Below are 21,542 nucleotides of genomic sequence, written 5' to 3'. Positions count from 1 at the left end.
CCCCACCCAGTTTGGGTTTGTGAAGGGCCAATCTTGTCTCCTGAACCTGACTGACTTCTTCAAATCAGTCTCCAGAGCTGTGGACGAGGTTAAAATGGTCCACACAGCCTTATTGGATCTTGTCAAGGCCTTCAACACCACCCCCACTCTGGAATTATAGATAAACTTACTAAGCTGGGTATAAATCCCTACGTCACTCAATGGGTTGCCAACTGGTTTACTGACAGGACCCAGACTGTAAAAGTAGCCGACTCCAAATCCAGCTCCAGACAAGTGACAAGTGGAGTACCTCAGGGTTCAGTCCTGGGACAGCTCTTGTTTGGCATCTACTTCTCTGAAGTACAGGCCAACACTAAGGGACTCTGGCTAACAAAGTTCGCAGATGACTGCAAACTGGGAGCCGTTACTGAATCCCCAAATGATGTGGATATTCTACAAAAGGGCCTTATAGAAACAGATGCTTGGTGCCAGAGTCATGGGCTCAAGCTTAATGCCAAGAAATGTATCGTTATCCCCTTTGAGAAAAAACATGTACCCATGAATTACCACATAGGTGGCAGTACACTAAACACCGAAAGTGTGATGAGAAACTTAGGGACACAGGTGGACAGTGGTCTCACCTTTGATAACCACATCCCCACAACAGTCAGGAAATCCTTCTATGTGGCACACCTCATCACTAAGGACTTTTCATCCAGAAAAAAGGAGGTAATTGTCCCACTGTACTCATCCCTCATTAGACCCATTATAGAGTACAATGCCCCATTTGGTATGTTACTCACAAGACATCTGCAACAGCTGGAAAGGCCGCAGAAATACCTCACTAAAAGAATCACAGGCCTAAAGCAGGTGCCCTATACTGACCATCTAAAAAAACGCCAGCTATACTCTCTGGCATATTGTCTACTCAGAGGAGATCTCTACTTAACATACAAGGCCATGTCAAGCCCTGAGCTGTTGGACATGCTACACTTAAAGAAATCCCAATCCATCAGAGCCACATGCTCCAGGGATCTAAACCTGGTCATCATAATGAACAAAACATGCTGGAGGGATAGGTTCCTGACCCAGATACTCCTCATACTCTGGAATAGACTGCCCATACATGTCAAGCAGAGCGCCTCCTTGGCCCTCTTCAAAAGGAACCTTAACAATTGGATGGGAGATAGGAAATTCACCCTAGGGATCATGTCAGTCGCCCTTCTAGGCAAGGGTCCAGGGAAGTAAATATTGTGGGAAGAAATATCCAGGGTATTGTTATAGCTAGGCTTGTATAGGCCCTAGGGCCAATAGCCTAGTACCATGCTATGAACCTATGAACCTATGAACTGTGAGACTGTATTGCTTTGTTTAGCAGATGGCAATCAGTGTTTGTGCTATAAAATTTAAAATACAAGTTTTAAATGAAATCCAAATAATCATTGTAGAAGTAAAGCATAAAGCAGTGTGCACATTGCAGTGTTTATGGTAAATGGGGAGAAATAGCCAAGTAATGGGACACTAGAATGACTGTGTGGGGGGGGGGGCTGTGTGTGAGGGGCCCATTTGACTATGAGGCTGCAAACTTAAAGACAGCCCACAAACTCTAGCTACACCACTGACTTTAGCAGAGGGAAGTAGTACTACTTTATTGTGACACCCATACTTTATCACATGAAACAGTGTGCTTTGGAATATGTTATTCTGATGTGGGGTATACATTTTGTGAGTTGTGTTGCCTCATAATGCTGATGTAGTTAGGAAAATGACATCAGGTGCACTTTGCATATTAAAATATCATGTATTCTCAAGGAAATTCATCAGTCCTGTTGTGACTCTTAAATTAATTATATATGTTTGCATTTTTTAACTAACTGATCTCACCATGCCAAAGACCCATGTAAAAGGGCGGAACTGGTAATGAAGTATAAAAGATTTTCTTAGTAACAGTAATTCACAAGTGCTGGGAACTGAAAGTCCACTTTAAATATGGCAGAATAACATCTCAGGGGGGTTGTGGGGTCAGCAATAGTAAACCCAGCTTTCTTTAGTGTCATCATGAGCAGTATCTTAGAAGATGTAGATGTGGAAATTATGCTTGTATATACATGGCACAGAAAATCACAAAGAAATAGGTTACTAAGTGTGAAAAGATAGAGGACTAGTTTAAAATAAAGAGCAAACAACCAAAACTTGTTTGCAACAAAATTCATACATGTGTACTTTAGTTACATAACTTAATGGATGCAAAATTTTAATTTAACATTTTTAAAATTTGTAAAGGAATTCCGAATGACTGTTTCTGAATGTTTTGGTGAAGCTAGCTGGTACAATAGTGCAATGAAATAATAGCTTTACACATGGGACATCCGAATTGGGGGTGTTACCCATATATATAAATGAATGTAATAATTGGTGCATGCATATTTATACTACTGTATTTTACTTCTGTATCTGCTTTGCTGACAGTTTATTGATTTCATCAAAAGACCTTGTGGTATATCAAAGTGATTCTTAAAGCTGAACCTGTCTAAATATTTTGTTGCACGTTAATTTGTATGCATTTCACATGATGTTTGACAGTACAGGACATATACAGATCCTTTCCTAAGTTTTTTTTTCTTCTGTCTAGACAGTGTTACTGATTTTGTGCTTGGGCTCGGTACTTAATTATTGAATTTATTTTTATTCATCTGTTTCTCATCCAGTCAGATTTTGTGGCACAGTCATTAGGACTGCCGCCTTACTATGCTTGGTTCTTCTGCTTAGTTTCCAGCTAGGGTGCTTTCTGTGCAGAGTATGCATGCCTTCCCTCTGACTGGATGAACTTTCACTGGGATTCCTGTTTTGCGTTATGTCCCAAAGATGATTCTCTAAATTGCCCATATACATTTTGCAGTGTGTGTGTGTGTGTGTGTGTGTGTGTGTGTGTGTGTGTGTGTGTGTGTGTGTGTGTGTGTGTGTGTGTGTGTGTGTGTGTGTGTGTGTGTGTGTGTGTGTGTGTGTGTCTGTTTTTGGCTTTGTTTTTATTTCTGAAATAGTTTTCAGCAAAACCTACTGGTTATTTTGATCCAGCTATTCTATGATGATTAGATTTGAAAGTCATTTATACTGGTAAGTTTGCTGTACCTAGAAATGCATTTTACTCCTGACTGCATAGATTCACACTAGGCTAACTGCCCTTGTGGGCCATTTTAAGCCTAGCCATTTACCCTAAGTGAGAATCAAATCATGTACCTTGTATCTGTAAGGTGTCAACTGATCACTCAACAGTAAAATAGAAAGGGATGAAATGCTGCCAGCTTGGAGTTTTTACTTGTCAATGACAGCTCAGCAAGATTTATTTTACTTTTCATTAATTAATGTATTAATTGGGTAAGCACAGCAGTCACAACTGTATTTTTACAGGGGTAATTCCAGGTGCTTCATCTGGTTAGATGTTATTCTCAGAGTCATATAGTGTGCAAGTGGAAACTTCAGTGCTTTCAAGGGGCAGTCTGTTTACGTTTTCTCTACTTCTTTTGCTTTTTTCATTACTGTAGGACCTTACCTTCTGGGCAATTTTCTAGGTGGAATGGTGTATTAGTTTTTCAATCTTCCTTTTCTTTTTCTGAACTAACTGAAATTTTTCTCTCTTTTTTTTTTCTTTTTTTGTGAGTAAAAAGTCATTGGCATGCATTTATGGCAAAGTAGACCTTGCAGAAGATAGACATACACAGCACCTCCTTTAGCATGCATTCATAGTAAATTAGACCTTGCAAAAATTAACACATGCAGTGCCTACTTTGGCATGCATTCATGGTAAAATAGTGCCTCAGCTGTCTAGGAGAAGAACAGGCTGCATGAACCTCTCAACTGTCCATAGTGTGGTAGGATACCCCTAATTTATTTTCAAAGCTTTGCCTCATACCTCCTAAAATTGTAAATAACAATGAGTTCTAAGTTAATATTAACAGCATTTTAAAAGTATCCCTAATTACATTTTGGTTTGTCCATAACCTTGGATATAAAAGTTAAATGGTTTTAGTCAGGTTGGTTGGTTAGTTAGGTATGGAGCACAGGTCCTTCAGAAGAAAAAATGCTTGGGCTTTGGAAAGTGCAAGTAAGAAAAAAGTGAAAATGCATAAGCCTGGTTAGAATAATATGGTAGTAGTATGGTGCAGTGGTTAGCGTTGTCGCCTCACAGCAAGAGGTTCTCCTGTTCGATTCTCGGCTGGAGTGCCTTCTGTGTGGAGTCTGCATGTCCTCCCTGCAGTCGAGTAATGTCTAAAGACATGCAGGTAGGTGCATGCATGAATGGGTGTGCCTTCTTTGAAGGCTGGGCATTGGGCTGGCAACCTGGCACCGTAAAAATCCACTGCCAATCATTAGCGGACCGGAGTTCCGCTGTGGCGACCCCTAACCGGGAAAAGCCAAAAGACTTTTTATGAGGTACAAAGGAAGGTTCCAAAATGACTAGTAATTTATGGGTATATCTCCCTGCAGATGCAAGTACCCATACTGGAGCTGTGCAAAGCATGATCAGTACTCTGTAGAATGCACAATACTGTGACTCAGCAGCTGATGTTGCGCTCACGGTCTGTTCCTTCACCAGTACCCACACCACATTCTCTTTAGTTGTGTTTTGCAGGAGTCTTCACTCATCACAGCATCAGGATGTCCTTATTGTTTCCTACACACATTTGTTTATTACCTTCAGCTGTGTGTTTCCCCCACTGATGTTAAAATGCAATTACTCAGCAGAACAAACATGACTGTGACTGCCCCCCACCCCCACACAAACACATACATCCTGGAATGCCAGTGCCTGCCATTTATATAGTTTCATCTGAGCCCAGTCTTATATTGTCACCAGATTTCTGCCCAAAGCTAGAAAATTTGTATAAGTTGTCCCTCCAAAAGTAGAATTTCTACAATGTTTAATTATAATTTGTGTCACAGTTGCTTGGCAGTCATAAAACATTTCTTTTATTTATTTATTTATGTGTTTACATTTTGTTGACCAGGCAGTGGTGCAGTGGATAGCATTGTTGCCTCACAGCCTGGCTGGTATCTTCTGTGCTGAGTCTGCATGTCTTCCCTGTGTTTGCATGAGTTTTCTCTAGGTTCTCCTGTTTCTTCCCACATTACAAAGGCATGCAGCAGATAAACTGGACACTCTAAACTGGACATAGGTGTAAGTGCATGTATGAGGTACGGAAGAACAGCGATGGCAGGGCTACCCAACTGGAGGTGGAAACATTGGCTTTAGATGATCATCCCATTTGAAGTGACACCCCAACTCCATGTGCAAAAATGGGGAAAGGGGGTTGTGGATAGATGAATTTTGTTGGTTAGGATAGTAAAAGTAGGAAGTCTAATTTTCAGTGGGGTCCTGGAAATTCAGTCTCCAAATCTATACTGGAAAAAAAAAAACAATCACATATTGTATTATTGTTAGATTTTATGAATATAAATCTGAAATTAATTATGTTGTAAATATGCTGAAAGAAAAGGCTTGCTTAAATGCAGAAACAGAGTTTACTAATATGTGATCAGCAGTCATACTAAATGACCATGGCTTGGAAAAGGAATCTGCTGAATGGACATTCTTCCCTTACAGACTCAGAAACAGGATGTATGCAAGAGCAAAAATACAAAATCTGCTTTTAAAGAATGGACATTATTCCCTTACAGACTCAAAACAGGATGTATGCAAGAACAAAAATGCAAAATCTGCTTTTAAAGAACAATGACATGTTATTCTGCATGGCACTGTCAGAAAAGCTGATCTCTGACAATGTGTTTTCTCAAAAATATGTTTTTCTACATGGACATCAGGACACTGTTACAGGATATTCACACTGTCAGAAAAGCTGGTTTCTTACAAGACATTGTTAAACAAGTAAACAAGGAAGCTTAGTATTGTTTCTACAGGATACAGAACCATGTGTTTCCTCAAAAATATGTTTATGCATGACTAAAAAGTGTATATAAAGAGCTGTATAAATCCAGCTATGTGAGAGGGATATGGTAGGAACACATTTGGTGTTCTGAGGTAAATGTTACATCTCTCACATCATCTGTACTATATGAGAAGTAAAGTTGGAACAGTACTTTTAAGCTGCAACGTGGTTTCGTTTGATTTATTATAAAAAGTTATTTGTTACTGCTCTTTAAAGTTGATGCTGCAAAGTATATTCTCTCATCAGTGTATATTCTGCAAGTTTCTGTATGCAACAGACTGTGAATGCAAATATAATCAGACTTTGAATTTTAGCAGAATCTAGCCAGCAAGACTGAGTGTCATAAGAATACTTCAAATCCATCCCACAGCAAGAAGCAGCAAGCAGTAAGCAGAGAGAAAGATCAAAATATTTTTTCACTGGCGAGGCAGCTGAGTGACTAGCTCCATATAATTTTTCAATGGCAAGCTAGTCTGCATTTGAACCTACAATCTGGATTCAAACACAGGAGGAGTGATGGTAAGCCCTGCAGAGGGTCACTTCAGTTAAATTGCAGTAACTAACATTTGTACGTATGTGTAAATCCTAAACAGAAGTATTCCAGTTTATGCAGCTTTCAGTAGTAAGGTTTTTTAGACGTCTACAATCCGGAGTGAGACTAGTTCAAGAAATTCGCAGTGCCATAACTTCGCTAAGAAAAGGGGGATATCCACTAGCCCATCAGTCCACTGCCTGTTGTGCTTTCCCAGCTTCTCAAGTGACTTTGAAAAATTTCCAGCCATCTGCAACAACAGCCTGATCACCTGTTTTCTTGCTCACTGGTAAGACTTTTTTCTACGTCACATTTTTTAGTATGGGTGCTATTCGACAGTTTTGGATATTAAACAGTCTTGGATATTAGATTAGACAGTATGGATATTTTCATGCATAATTTAAGCAAATGTAAAAAATGCTATGTTGGTATACACAGCACATTAGTAAATGTAAAACCTTATTAGGGCAGGTTGATAGTAAGGCATTATGCAAATGTATTACAATATTTGACTGGTATCTCAAAGAAAATCATGTGAAATATGACAAATGTTTATTGTGTGATTCAACAAAAACTGCATTTTGTGTATTATGTCATAAAAAAATATTGCATCATATTGCAAATATAAAAATAGACTGTAAAGACAGATCTGAAGAATTAACTAAGGGTAAAGTGTTTCCATTACATTCTGATGTTGAACAGTTATGTCCTGTCACCACATGTGAGTCAAATCAGTTACTGATAGAACCCCTAGTACATTTTGTTACAAAGGAATGTAGTAAACTTCTAAAAGACAGACATAATGAGTTCAGGAAGCTTAGACAAGTTATACACACATCTTTTCAAAAGGGCATAGGAGTTTCAAATTCAGCAGAACAGCTTACTAAAAAATGTCAGAAAGACCATACAATATTACAGGAAACTATTCAACTGCAGTTGCAGGATAAAGAAAATAAATTAGCTGAACTGACAAAGACTAAAAACTTCCTGCATACACAGTTAATCTGTGCAAAAGAAATATATTTTATAATATGTTTATGTTTTGAAAATGGTTAAACATACATGGTAGGATGGTAGGATCTGATGTCTGGACAAATCATTCTTAAATGTTTTACTTTCATTCAGTTAAAGCATGACATCTATCAGTACTATGACATATATCAGTACTACAGTAAAGTAAAGCATATGAATGCCATTCATTAGCATAGTCAAAAGGTAAACAAAACTGTTCTAGTGTATAAAATTAAATAAAAATAGTTAATAAGAATAAAGATTTAAAGTCACAAGACTGACATGCTTGTATAAAGATATACAGATACAAGACAGACATGCATGTGTGTTCTTTTCATCTAGAGTACATCTGTTACAATACACAGGAATAACAGGCAGACAACAGCAAATATAAATAATATAAATATAAATGTGTTGGTTAAACTAATATCTATTTTGTTTTTTACAATTTGTTTATAATTATATAGTAACACCAAACAGTTAAAGTTCTGAATTTTAAAAAGAAAATCACAGATGATATTAGTCAAACAGTTTTTGTAAAATTAATGGCAGGACAGTTAAATAGTTAAATAAATTAAAAAAAAAATACTGAAATCCATGTAAGGTAATTGTAAAATGATGTCTATTTATGTTGTATAAATGCATAGTTATGCAAATCACAATCACATTAAAGGAAAAATGCCAAAAGAATTAACTATAGTTTACAGAGTATGAAATGTGAGCTCAGACCTTCCTAGACTGAATGAATAGTTACAGGAAATGCTGGAAAGATAAGATAAACAACAAGACTGATTGCCAGGCAAGCAAGGGAGCCCGCAGGATTTTTTGCAGGGGGGTGCAAACCCAGAGCCCCACCCACATAGTTCTCCCCGCCCCTGCCAACACAGCCCAAGTCCACCCACCCCAAGCCCCGCCCACACAGCCATTCCAGAGTCCCATTACTTGGCTATTTCTCCCCATTTGCCATAGACACTGTTCAAATCTCTATGTGCATACTGTTTTATGCTTTAGTTCTACAATGGTTACAGGCAGTTGGATTTAATTTACAACTTTTATTTCAAACATTATCACCCAAACACTGATAGACATTTACTAAACCTAAACAAAGCAATAGTCTTACAACAAAAACAGACTTGGCATTAAAGCTTCTCTACTTTTGAAACTCACATTCAATGAAACAGCATTGAAACCCACATTCAAAGAAAATGCATCTGGCCAGTGGCAGGTTATTTACCTTTGAACTGTTTTCAAGCAATAGGCTCCTTGCACACTGTTAGGGCCATGCAAAAGTTATTTGATTTACCTGATTGTATTAATTATAATATATAATTGAATTATATCCCTTGCATTATACAGCAACACTTGAGTGTGTTTTAAATTTTAGTTTTGAACATTTTTCCAGTAAGCAATGAAACAAAATATACAAACCAATAACGACAAACTGCCCAATTCAGAACATTTCAACCATAAAAGGCCACTCATTACAATCCACCAATATCAGTCAATACACACAATCTCTGCGAGAGTAAAAGTAATCTGAATAATTCCACATTAAAGATATCTGAAACTAATGAAGAGGTTGTTGCTAGAAAACAACTGTATATTTCAGTGTTTAATCTACAAATTCAGTGCCTGCTGCCGTCAAAGAATAAATTGCCTATGTTAAATTAATAAAAAATGGTAAGCTGGTATATTGCAATAGAAAATGGATGGCAAGCTGAAAAACAGGTTCATAGTTATTAGGCATCTCATCCAAAGAAGGACATCTTCAGGACTGCAGCATACAAATGTACATGCTGTAGGAATCGAACCTCAAGCCTCTACATTAAGATGCAAGTATTCTACTTGTGGTGCTACTAACATAGCTTTAAAACTTTATACCACAATAGAGATACCATTTGCTAAACAAAACAGTTGCACATTGTAAATAGACTTGGCATGAGCAGCAGTAAACTTCACTTCCCTTAAACCTCACAGTTCCTTGAAAATAAATTCCACCTGCTAACTCTAACTTGGGCATTTCACTGTCTCTCTCTCTCACACACACAAACATACCACACCCCTCAAGGCCTCAACCTTAGTGCAAGAAATCTGGACAAAGCCTAAAATAAATAGGGACAGATTATAAATATGGCTCTCAAACTTAGAAAATTGCAAGAATAACAGGATTTGTGTTAGTAGGCATTTTTCTAAATGATATGATGTCTAAAACTGAAATGTCTCTCATTATTTAGCAACTTCAATCCTTTTTAGGAGGAATATGGGGCAAAAATCTGGACATTCTGCAAAAACCTGGACAGCCGAGGGGTATGCTACCTCCCTCTTACACACACACACACACAGTTATAAATGTATCTGCAAACAGTGGCACACACATACACAAATAGACATGCTGACATGCATACAGACATTCAGACACACACACGCACACACACACACACACACATACTGATGTATGCAGATGTATAGACACATACACACACAGTCATAAATGCATCTGCAAACAGTGGCGCACACATACACTAATACACATGCTGACGTGCATACAGACATTCAGACACACACACATACTGATGTATGCAGATGTACAGACACACATACATACAAGCACACACACACACACACACACACACACACACACACACAGTCATACATGTATCTGCAAACAGTGGTAAGCACGCACACACAGTCATACATGTATCTGCAAACAGTGGTATACACACACACACACACTGACATGTATGCATATGTACAGACACACACACTGTCATGCATGTACCTGCAAACAGTGGTACACACACGCATGTTTGCAGATGTACAGTCATACATGCACACACTGTCATGTATGTATTTGCAAATAGTGGTGTATAAACACACACACACAAACATACTGACATGTTTGCAGATGTATAGTCTCACACACACACACACACACACACTGTCACACATGTAACTGCAAATACTGGTACATTCCCATGCATGCACACAATATATTGAAACCATCTCAGGCACTGTCAAACAGTTAAGACTATATGGAGCAGAGTCATACTGTAGAATGCATCTCTATTCCTACCCTAGACAATACACAGACCCCCTGACACTCACATAGAATCACACAGAGACAGACATGTACACATATTAGACACACATACACACATTCAGTATCTCTCCACTCTGCAATTACACTATCCTCATTCATACAAGCTACAAGTCACATGACGCAGAGGTCATCCACCCCCTCCTATACATACTGATAAATAGCCATACAATCCCACACTTTAGTGCTACTTGCCTGGATCAACAATCTGCACTGGCTAGAGATGTTTTGCTTCCGTTGTACAGATTCCACCTACTGAAATGCATACGTGCATACTGCAACCTACAGGCATATACGTGCACATTTAAAAAAAACCTCAGAAATCAAGCCAGAAAAGCCAAAAACGACTGTCACAGATACATAAACCACAAAGGAAATGTATTCACCTCTAGTGCCTCTGCACAAATGCCTTCAAGGTATAAAATCACACTGAGTTGCCTCTGCTTATATACTTCCAAAGAAGCACATATTACAAACATATACATCAATTAACACTGCAATTAAACTAATTATTTAATCATATATATCCAATTACACTCACTATTTAACCCCATTGGTGTCAACGTATTATACTTCAGTATATACAAAGTCTCTTTATACAGCAATTTATCCTTACAAACATTTGGATCAGTGTTAATTGATGTATATATTTGTAATATGTGCTTCTTTGGAAGTCTGTAAGCAGAGGCAACTCAGTGTGATTTTACTCCTTGAAGGCATTTGTGCCAGGTGAGAGGTGAATAAATTTTTGGGGTTTATGTATCTGTGTTTTTGATATATGTGCACATTGTTCTTTACAGTAAGTTGTATTGTATGAAGTGTAGAACTTTCTTACTGTGTTGTATGAAGTGTAGAACTTTCTTACTGTGTAAATATCCCAAATGAACACTGCACTGCACTATTTATGAGGCTCACAAGCATATATCTCATCCCCAAGCAGTGCATTTACATATTGTGCACACACTATATTGCCGTCCATTAGCACAGAACTAAGCTTCTAGGCAACAATGGCACTTTGAAGTGGACACGCTTGTTAGTACACAGGAAGCTGCACTGTGCTGCTTTGCACACTAGCCCACTTGTCTACGAATACTAACCTAAGCCATGAAGAGTAAATTCTAGAAACACAGTTTCAGTGTAAAATGAAATGGATTGGAGACAGTTAGGGTAGAATTTTATTTTCACAGAAATATTTGGTTGTTGTGTCTTTCAGCTTATCCCGGTTAGGGGTCACCACAGCGGAACTCCGGTCCGCTAATGTTTGGTAGTGGATTTTTACGTGCCGAGTTACCAGCCCTGATGCACAACCTTCAATGAAGGCACGCCCATTCACGTATGCCTCCACACAGAAGACGCTCTAGCTGAGAATCGAACAGGACAACGTCTTGCTGTGAGGCGACAACGCTACCGCAGCACCACTACCACGGGTCACAGAAATATTTGGTAAATGTACAAATGCCTTCATGCAGAAACCACAGCTTTAAAAATAAGGAGGAAATCTAAGAATGTAAAGAAATGGATAGGTGGATGCACTACTGTTTGTCACGTGCTCCTTTGTTAAAACATAATGTATCAGTTTGGTATGATGGCTTTCCCATGCTGTCAGCTTACTTTGCTGCAGATGATGTACCATAGTGTGAAGTGGTGGACTTGGAAGAGAAGATGAATTTTCTCCTTTTACAAAATGTTTATTTTCTTTGAGTTTGTATAATTTTGGAAGTTACAGAATGGAGTTGTAGAGCAGAGCTCTCTAAAAATAATGCAGAGTTTTAAAGTATGATTTGTTAAGTTTACAATTTTACTATAATTACATGTTTAGTTATAATGTTTTGCAGCTTGACAATGTGAAATGCAATGATTCATTACAGATCCTGAAAGGCATTTTTTGTAATGGCTTGTTGTGCATGCACAAGCCAACACATTAATATATGAAGGACTAGCCAGCCTAACAAGAGTGTTTTTCCTTACTCTCACTGAGTGGTGTGACAAGATCCAGCTTTACATAATCCTGAATAGGCTAAAATGAGTATCAGAAAAGGATATAATAAATGACCGACTCGGATGAATGGATGGATACATATGTGAATGAATAATAGGAAATATTCTAATTTTGATTCTTAGATGTCTGTGGTGGTGCAGTGTTAGCATTGTCACTTCACAACAAAAGGTTCTCCGGTTTGTATCTCCTCCCTGTGGCTGCATGTGTTTTACAGACATGCAGGGTGTGTGTGTGGGTGTGTGTGTGTCTTCTGTGAAGACTGGACGCCGAGCTGGCAACTCAACACCGTAAAAACTCCGCTACCAATCAATCTGCGGACCAGTGATCTGCTGTGGTGACCCCTAACAGGAGAAGCAGAAAGACATTGCTTTTGCTTCGTAGAGGATGAACTTACAAATTTTTTTTGATGTTTTGAAGTCTTGTTAATATCTGGGGATTTTGAAGCATTCTTATTTGGTCTAAAGACAGTCTATGTATGTCATAACTTTCTTTACTGCCTTTGTTATTCGTGGGTATTAGTGTGATCTTTATCTTACAATTTTCTTAATGCAGATAACAAATGAATAATGTTTAGTTTCTTATGCAGTTATTTAATACTGAGGTGTGGCAAAAACTGACTCAGCATAAGATGTTAACTCCCACTGTTATGATATCGGAAGTGCTCTATAAAATTAGTCACTGCCGATTCTGTGCTGAAGTTTGAGTCGATTCCTCTGAATTTTGCATGCTTGCAAAAATATTCATCTGAGACTGAGGGATTAAAATATTCACTTTCCAAAGGGCAGTCAGCAGTGAACTGGACAGTAACAAACATAAAATTCAGTGAGACAGGGAGTGATTGGATGGAACAGAACTTTCCTCAGGTATTTGCCTTGAGCATGATGTTTCATGAGGTATAAAGAGAAGATGCGTGTGACATTTTTACAGTTTTGTTACTTTGCTGATGTCAGCTGGGAAAGAAAAATCACCGACACTTCATCTGCCAAATCTCCATGCAGTAATTTGTATGGAAGACAGCATTAGTTGAGGTTCATTTACCCTTATTAGTTATGCATTAGATACAAGTTCAGTGACTCAAGGCATAGAGCTCACATAATGCTAATATTATGATGATTGTTAAGCAGACAATGGGTGAGAAAGGAAAGATAGAACCTTATAGACCCTTAACCAAGTGTTATTATTGTATATTTGAATCACATGCTTGCCAAGTAACATACCTGGACAAATCACTGAAGTTTCTGATGATCTGTATTTTCCTGGTATATAGCTCATATCATTCAGAGCTGCAGAGGACATAAAACTCTTGAATGCTGCAAACACCAAAAATTCCTTGTTGATAGATGCTTTAGAAAGAATTTCTCAGATGAAAAAATTAAGTCTTCAATAATAGAGTTATTGCTTGAGGTGTAGGAATGACCTAGTTTAGATTACATTACATAGCTGTAACAACAAAAAGAGACAGATTGCCTGTCTACTATGCCCTGTTTGTATAGCTAGTATTTTTCAATTCATTTTCTTTTCTCCCTTGAACTTGCAAGTTGAATCTTTTGCAAAAATCCTTTCTTGCCTTTGGGGTTCTCTATAATCCGTTTTGCACATGTCATTATTTTAAAAGAATTTCTAACGTCCTTTATTAGGAAAGCATTTACTTAGTCAAGTGAAAAATTACTTTTTGCATGAATGCATAGGCAACAGTATTAAAGACATTAGATAAAGAACCTTTTGAATAATTCTGACACTATCAAAGCAATCCTTTATTTTCAGGTGAGAGAGAATCAGACATTGCGGATTTGCGGTTGTGTTAAATATTTGTTTATAGTCCTTCTTTATATAAATTATACTTGCAAAACACACACACACACACACACACACACACACACACACACACACACACACACACACATACACACAGTCCCATCTTCCGTCCAACTACTCACTCTGAAAGTGTCCCATCTTCCGTCCGTTTCAGTTTCCGCTCGCTCCTAAGTATCCGTCCATCCCGCTTGCGAACCCGAAACCGTCCGTGTCCCGCCTCCATCTTCAGTGAAGTCCGTCTCAGTTCCCGCTTGCGAACCCGAAATCGTCCGTGTAACTTCCCGCTCGCAAACTTGAAAATATGAGCACTGCGCGATGAGCGATGATGTCAGCACACCCGCGACTGGACTTCTTTCTTCTTAAAGAAGAACGCCCAAAAAAAAAAACTTTTTTTAAAACTAACTAGTCAACCGATTCCAGGGGGGTGCAAGTGCACCCCCTTGCACCTGCCTGCGGGCGCCCTTGCAGGCAAGTAGCTTGAGTTTTTCTAAAGCATCATTGTTATTAAACCATACTTGTTAAAATGTTTACAAGCAACACTATTTAGTAATTGTCATAAAATGTCACAATTGTGCTTAGATGTCACTGATAATCTGTTTGCAAGTAAATGTTAAAAGAAAAGAAAAAACTCAGCTGCATCAAGTACAGCCAGCAAATGGGCTATAGTATATATACAGTTCAAATCAATTGTGCAGGAGGGTGTACATACCTACTAGAGGTAATATACAGTGAAAGCTTTATTTAGTAACCTAATAAAATAAATGTATGACCAAAGTGTTGGGCTGACACTTTCTATTCTTACAGCATAGGGCAGGAAAACAGTGCTGAAGTACTACAGGGGGAGGGGCACTTTCTTTGTTTTACACTGACTGTATAAGCAGTACTGAACAAGGGTCTGAAATAAAGTTACAGAAAAAATAAATAATAAGGGTCTAAAATAAAGCTACAGGAAAACATATTTCATTCCTTCTTGACAATACTCTTATGAGAGGAAAAAACAGGTATTAGTGTATTAGAAATACTGGTAAACTGGATTAAACCTGACAGGATAAGATATTTTACAAGTTGTTAATAGCTATCATAATGGTTATTATTGTATTGTTTAGAATTAAATTGTATTTACAACCAGTTAAATTGTAAAGCTATACAAGAGATGGTTTAAAAAAACAAGAGACGGCTTAAAATTGATAAAGCTATACAAGACAGAATAAAGATATGCAAAATGCATAAATGTTTCTAATAGCAAGAATGGTCACTATTTTCAATATGTTTTTGACAAAACAATGTTGGTATAAAAAAAGCATGAATATTTTAATTGCTGAGTATGTAGTTTAAAATAACAGGACATATGGATTTGGTGTCAATTCCACTAGATATTTCTAAAGAGACAAACATTTTCCAAGATTTTGCTTAATATTAATGTTATTAAATTTGTAAGATTAGACTAAATGTACTTTATAGTCATTGTATGTACAAATGCAGAAGAATTCAGAAGAAATGAAATAAATGTCTAGTAATAAATATGTGTGAAAAAACATGTTTTAAAAAAAGTGGGTCCAGTATACCTAGTAAATTGAAATGCATGAACAGCAAACAGTCTATGTAAATACATACTGTACAGAATACATTGTAGCAGTTCAGAGACATGAACACAATGTGATGGTTAAAATGACATTGAAATTGTGTGTTTTCAGCAGTGTATAAATGCTTGCAGTAGCACATGGTTACTGTCTCTTAAAGTTAATTCAACAGTTGCAAAGAGTTAATGGAACAGTTCTAAGTCATAAATTAAATTCTATGATTGCAAAAGAATAAATTGATCAAGTAAAATTAAAGCAGACACAGCTCATAACTGACAAAATATTTTCACAGAATGGTCTGCAAAAGAAAAAGTTTGAAATACATTCAGTTTGGTAGTAATACTTAATATCATTGTATTAACTATGTAAAATTGCATTTTGATTTGTTGTATCAAACTAAAGGTTTGTTTCTTGTGTTTTCTATATAAAATGTTTTGAGTATGTTTAAAAACAGAGGGAATTGTTAGATTTTATGAATATAAATCTGAAATTAATTATGTTGTAAATATGCTGAAAGAAAAGGCTTGCTTAAATGCAGAAACAGAGTTTACTAATATGTGATCAGCAGTCATACTAAATGACCATGGCTTGGAAAAGGAATCTGCTGAATGGACATTCTTCCCTTACAGACTCAGAAACAGGATGTATGCAAGAGCAAAAATACAAAATCTGCTTTTAAAGAATGGACATTATTCCCTTACAGACTCAAAACAGGATGTATGCAAGAACAAAAATGCAAAATCTGCTTTTAAAGAACAATGACATGTTATTCTGCATGGAAAAACAGGATAACAGATGTTTTTTATACAAAGATCCAAATAAAATACAGGATGTTCACACTGTCAGAAAAGCTGATCTCTGACAATGTGTTTTCTCAAAAATATGTTTTTCTATATGGACATCAGGACACTGTTACAGGATATTCACACTGTCAGAAAAGCTGGTTTCTTACAAGACATTGTTAAACAAGGAAGCTTAGTATTGTTTCTACAGGATACAGAACAATGTGTTTCCTCAAAAACATGTTTATGCATGACTAAAAAGTGTATATAAAGAGCTGTATAAATCCAGCTATGTGAGAGGGATATGGTAGGAACACATTTGGTGTTCTGAGGTAAATGTTATATCTCTCACATCATCTGTACTATATGAGAAGTAAAGTTGGAACAGTACTTTTAAGCTGCAACGTGGTTTCGTTTGATTTATTATAAAAAGTTATTTGTTACTGCTCTTTAAAGTTGATGCTGCAAAGTATATTCTCTCATCAGTGTATATTCTGCAAGTTTCTGTATGCAACAGACTGTGAATGCAAATATAATCAGACTTTGAATTTTAGCAGAATCTAGCCAGCAAGACTGAGTGTCATAAGAACAATGCAGATCCATCACTCCAAGCAAGTAAGCAAGTAAAATATCAATATATTTTTTCAATTATGATGCTGTGCAGAGTCATTTCTTTAAAGAGCAAATACCTCTGTAGTTTAATTTGCTCTTGGTTATACCAGCACAGATCACTACAGATGGTGGTCTGATGCCAGGCTACTTCTCTGAGCCAGCAACACAACTAGTACCATCCTGGTTACAGTGTAGTACAGTTGTAGGATGATGATGATGTCAACAGTGAATTAAAAACAGCCACTGGCAAACAGAAATGAAATCAGTGTGTGATCTGCCATGTTTTGACTGGGATATGTTGTGACAGCAGGGTTTACAGAAAGTGTGACTTCAGTCATTTGGGAAACAACGTGATATATAATGTAAAATAGGTACAAAATCTAGAAAGAATGAATATAACAGTATTAAGGAGGAAAATGAACTTCTGTAGAAGAAGAGGAAGTTAGGGAATGTGACGCAAGCCTAGCTAAAAGGGAGGCAGATGTGAGACAAAACAGCCTTGGAAGCAAGTTGTGTAGAAGATGACAAGCACCTATGACAGTGATGGTGAACCTTTTGGGTTGGCGTATCAAAAATTTGGAAAATGCCTAACTTGACTCTGCTGGTCTGTCACCCCCCCCCCAAAAAAAAAATAAAGCAAACAAACAAACAAATAAATAAAAACAGCTTAGCTCTTAATATATCATGGACAAATCTGAACAGAATCAGGGACAAATCTAGAAATAAGAGACATGGACAGTTTTAAACTACTAGTACTATTAATCTGAGAGACTGACAGAAAAAATTTATGTGAACTAATATACATTTACTGAAGTAAAATAAGTCTGTAAATCTAATTATTGTCATTATTAAGTGTAAAAAGTCACCGGTTTTAGGAGGGATTAAGAGGGACAGTGGAGAGGAATGTAAAACAGCAAACACCTAGAAATGCAGACTACTTGCCCTTTGCAGAAGTGTGTCCACAAAGAGAAAACAATGTCAGCACTGCCCTTTGCAGACTCTATCGAGAAAGTGTACCGAAACAGTCTTTGAGGTTAATAACTTCCTTACCTCTGCAGCAGTGGTGTTAAACTGGCTCCTGGCACAAAATAATTCAATGCACTTCACACGACCAGTGAATGCAAAGGCAGTTTCATTGCTAACTTGGTTGTTGATGAACATTGTTGTGTCACCTAAAACATAGTGGTGTGTCACCTTTGACATGCGTGTCATAGGTTTGTCATCACTGACCTAAGAGGATGTCACAAAAGTATCATCTGACAGGTTCTGTGTAAAACTATGCACATAGTATTTACTATAAAGCTACTTGTCATGTATGCATATCTGCATAATTTTGACATTATTTATATTTTAATTGGATTATCTCAGTTGGACATGCCAGAAGAGTTGCTGAGTAGAAGAGCAAGGAAAATTACAATATAAAATCCATTTGTAAGGTACTCCAGTGTTAATTGTGACCTCAAAAGATACTAGTATTTTGTTTTTTAACACGTTTATTGAATTATCACTTAAGACATAAGCCAACATACATTTATATAAAAGAAAACTAACCATATTAACATGTTCCTGGTTACAAACATACATTATGTATGTTTTATATAACCAATATCAGTCCAATATTACATAAATTGCCCATATCCTGCCTTCCCTTAAACTTCACTCCTCCTCCAAAACATTATTCATCAAGTATTGTTCACATAATTTCCATATTTTTTATATAATTTGATCCTACCATTTTCTAAAGATCCCACTTTCAGTTCTTTTATCCTTGTTAAAATATTCAGTACTTCATATATAGTTGGTTTAGACTCAGATTTCCATTTTCTAGTAATTGTTATTTTGGCAGCTACCAGAATTAATCTTAACAAGGCCCTACTGTGTGGAGACAATTTAGATCCTGTATCCCAGCTCAAAAAAATTATTTTGAAGGCGGAGCCTAGATGGCCACCTGAGAGCAGTGAATTTTGAGAGCTCCATAAACTAGTATAATAATATAGGAAAATTGTATTATTTTCAAGTTTAAAACATCAGAAGTCTATAGATAAACTACTAAACTACATAAATATCAATTTTTGTGGAGATGTACAAAAAATTTTCTGTCAAGTAACTGGGAGATATATTGAGTCACTGAATATGAACAACTCAAAGAATTATCTTCCAGATGCTGCTTTGAAAAAATAACTGCAATTGATGACATCTACCTTACAGGAACTATCTTTGAAGATGGATAGCTTTAAAAATGACTTAGAAAACCTCAAATTAAATTCTCAAAAACAGACTGATACTCTTAAGGAACTATTACAGCAACAATGTAAAAAAATAAATATAGAGACTTCTCTAAATGACACTGAAGTGACACTCAAAGAGGAAGAACTCCAAAAAGAATTTCTGCTTAAACAGAATACATGGCTGCTTAACAAAATAGATGACTTAGAATACAGGGAAAGGAGAAACAACATAAGGATCTTTGGTCTACCTGAAAACACTGAAGGAGAAGACATTATTTCATTCTTAACAACCTGGATTCCTGAATTTGTAGACTTGAAAGAGGGACTTACATTTGGAATTGAAAGGGCACATAGAGCACTGAGAAAACTTGCTTCTAACTCAACAAATACTCCACCTAGATCCATAGTTATAAACTTTCTTTCATTTCTGGACAAGGAACTAATATTAAAATCTGCTTGGAGAAAATCACCCTTAAAATACAATCAAAGCCTGATAAGGTTTGACAATGATTATTCTTCCAGAATACCAGAACAAAGGAAAAAAGTATGGCCAATAATAAAACTGTTGAAACAAAAAAACATTAAAGCACAGCTGGCCTTTCCAGCCAAGATAAAAATACTTTTTGCCAATGAGATGAGAACCTTTAATGACTTAAAAGAAGCTACTATATTAATCAAAAACAACAACATAGTGTCTATCCCAGAAGAAATGGAATGGATGGCCCCTACTGTTAAAAGAATAAAAAAAAAACAAATCCTTGGACTGATGCTAGAAAGAAGAAACAAAAAACTGATTCCAAGATAGCTGTCCCAAAAAAATAACTCTTACAACTACATCTCTCAAAATATCAACTGATATGGTACATCACTTGTCATCTGTTTTCATTTAAAAAAAAAGGATGGCTTCTTAAACAACTGAGAAACAGTAATGATTTATTCAGAATGTTCAAAGAGTCCAATAATTCTTCACAAACAAAGGTAGGTCAAGATGGGTTACTATTTACATTATATTTAAGCCAAACAAAGCAACATATAATACAAACATAGAAGTTTCTATTCCCCTACTTGAACTCAATGAATACTTATCTTGTTCATTTTTCATTGATTTTACTTATAATAATTTAAGCAATTAATTAATTAATTCAACAAGGTTCCATTCATCAGAGTTCAGACTCAAATGTAACAAATTAATATCATATATAATACCAGTAATAGTAGAGTGTTTTGAAAATAAAATGCTGTCATGGAGACTAATGCCTTCTTCAGTTAAAGTATGATTTAGAAATGTCATGTATATCGTGGTTAAATAATAGTAGCAAGCTCTTAGTACAAATGTCATCATTATTCTGTCTAAATATAGTTAAAATCAGTTATGGCAGGTATCACAGCTACGAGTGCTGTTTGATTAATCCTGATATGGTGTGCGTAGATGCAGCCATGTCTGGCAGCTAGTGCAAATGTCATTATTATTCTGTCTAAACATAGTTAATATTAATTATGGCAGGTATCATAGCTTTGAATGTTGTTTGATTAAGCCTGACATGGTGTTTATGGATGCAGCTGTGTCTGGCATCTGTTGTATGTTGCCGTTTTCGTCTCCGGGAAGCTGTGGGCTGTGTTTTGTGATCGAGGTTTACTGATGCTTGTGTATTAGGAAGAGACATTTGGTGTTTTAGCCTGGATCCAGGGGAAGGGGGAGGATAAAACTGTGATTTGGGATATTTTGGAAGAGAACAGTTTGTTATACATCTGCTGAGTGAGAGGTGGGAAGGCTGTAAGAATGGGTTATTTCTTGGGGCGGCTTGTTCTGAGTTTTTTTTTTGTTTTGTTTGCTCTCTGTTCTTTTCCTGGCTGCTGCCTCACTGAAAGGGAGGGAATTTAGGCTTGAAGTTGCAGTGAAGTGAAGCTTTGCTTCAGGTGCATTGCGAGCCTCTGGTATGCAGTACACAGACACACTAACAG

General features: G+C 36.8%; 1 protein-coding gene across 1 annotated transcript in view; it reads left to right on the top strand.

The window, feature by feature from the left end:
* Window positions 1-21,542, top strand: part of LOC122788036 (speckle-type POZ protein-like) — a 127,943-nt gene that overhangs the window by 4,407 nt on the left and 101,994 nt on the right. The window lies entirely within an intron of this gene.

Source organism: Protopterus annectens, chromosome 13.part0 (assembly GCF_019279795.1).
Source record: "Protopterus annectens isolate FY-2018-M chromosome 13.part0, PAN1.0, whole genome shotgun sequence".
Taxonomy (NCBI): domain Eukaryota; kingdom Metazoa; phylum Chordata; order Ceratodontiformes; family Protopteridae; genus Protopterus; species Protopterus annectens.
Note: the sequence above shows the minus strand (reverse complement) of the source record. Positions and strands in the feature narration are given on the sequence as shown.